The following is a 2,182-nucleotide window of genomic DNA, read 5'->3' as shown; positions in this document are numbered from 1 at the left end:
TTGAGGACACAGAGTCCTCATCCTCTTTTTCTGTATCCCCTGTTATCAATGAACAGGAATCCTTTATGAGTGTTCCTGTTCATTGATAACATAGTATGTTTACTATAACTACAATTATGAATGAACAGGAGGGGATGTAGATCACTTCCCATTCATTCATAATTGAGGATATATTAGCCATACCATATCCTCAATTATCTACAAACACTCAGCGATCACTGATCACTGAGTGTTTGAACCTTGCTCTCTTCTCTGACACGCTGTCACAGGAGGCTGAGCCAGAAGAGCAGTGAAGAGAGCTCAGTCTCCTGTGACAGCGTGGGCTGTCTCCGCCCCCACACCGCTCTGTGATAGGCGGCTGAGCGGTGTGGGAGGAAAGACACCGGCCGCCCACATCGTTCTCCTCCCGCAGTGCTCGGCCAGCTGTCACTTTCTCTCCTTTACAGAAGAGGTAGCCCTAAAAATTGGCAGAATTTAACAAGATTGCGCCCCTCCCTCCACCATCCAAAAACATCAGTGGGATTCACCTCTAAGTTCAGGTATGATGCATTTTGAATATGGAATCAAGACCTCCATAGCAGCAAACACAATTTGTAGCACCTAAGTCCTACAATATGGAATCAAGGCAAACACAATTTGTATATGATTTGCCAACTCAAACCTAGGCAGGTTCCTTTTATCACTCGTCTTTAACTATTGTAGGAGACTTCCATTCATCTTTGTAGATATATATACAGAGTTTATGTTGGTTTATAGCTATTTCTGTCTTATTAAACTGCTGAGACCCAAACAGGTTTGACTGCAAACAACTTTGATTTTTATTACTTAATAATAAGTCACTTATGTTCTTTTTTTTCCTCATTTAGTGTACCCACGGCCTTTACACTACTTGACTTTGTGAATGTTTTTAAATACAGATGTAAATAGCATTCAGTAAACCACTTGAACATTGTAACTTTGAAAATACTCTTTTGTATATGACTGTGGAGGTGCTGGAGTCATTTACATAAAAAGAAACCATACTGGTATTCATTCATGTTTTTTTTTAAAGTTTTATTACATTTGTATATTTTTTAACTATTTATATAAACTTTTATATAAATTTCCAAAAGAATATTTAATACATGATGCACTTATGACACAGATGTCACAGTATTATAGGTACAGTATCTTAATAATAGAACACAGCAGAAGCTTCGTCTATCTCTATTTGAAGGTCTGTAAAAAGCCATACAAAGTATGATGTGAGGGGGTGAATTACTACTTTAAATGGAGAAGTCATTTGGATCAGCATAACTGCCAGGCCTGTGCTTGGAATAAGTGTCTGGTTGGGAACATGTAGCTCGCGATATAATGAGCTTTGGGTCACGGGAGAACGCTAGTTTGTGTTCTCCCGTGACCCTTTGGAGAACTATGGGCAAAAGCCCTGACCCCATAGTTCTCCTTTAAAGTGAGCTTAAACTTAAAGTTTGTTAAGTGAGCATCAAATCACCCTATTAATAAAAATGTGCCTTATTTGTGTATCACTCGGCTGTAAATCCTCAAATCATCTCTGAATTGGTGCTGACACTGTCCTACCTTCTCGAGGGTGGCTACTTTTGTTCCCCATGGTCCCTGTGTGTGTTGGAAAGAAGCCACCGCTCCAAGCTCACTCTTGTGATGGACTACAATCCCAATACAAATGAGTAAACTAAACGTAAGAAAAAATCCTTTAACTGAAAAAAAAAACAAAAGATTTTGACAAGTCCTTTAATAAAAAAATGAAAATCCCCAAAATTAACCCAGATGTGCCCCCCCCCACCCTTGTGAATGAGTAAGGGGTACTTGTGCACCTACTCATTCACCCTTTAGTGAATGAGAAGGTGCACAAGTATCCCTTACTCATTCACAAGGGGGTGCAGCATCTTGGTACCCCGATGCAAATAAGTCCCTCTGCCCGCAAACCCCCACAACCATCAGGTCAGGGTTGTGGTGGAAGAGGCTCTTGTCCTCATCGGCATGGGGACAAGATGCTTTTCCAGGGGGAGCCCTGGAAAGGCACCCTCCCAATGGCGCTCGCTCTTCCCCCCCTTACCCGCCCTACCAGGCCTGTGCTCGGAATAAGGGTCTGGTTGGGAATTATAGGGGAGACCCCCACGCCCCCCCCCCCCCCCTTTTTTTGGGGGGGGTTCCCCCTCACAAA

The sequence above is a fragment of the Nanorana parkeri genome, unplaced genomic scaffold (genome assembly GCF_000935625.1).
Source record: "Nanorana parkeri isolate BGI_ZX_2015 unplaced genomic scaffold, ASM93562v1 scaffold69, whole genome shotgun sequence".
Taxonomy (NCBI): Eukaryota; Metazoa; Chordata; class Amphibia; order Anura; family Dicroglossidae; genus Nanorana; species Nanorana parkeri.
This window is presented reverse-complemented; position numbering follows the sequence as displayed.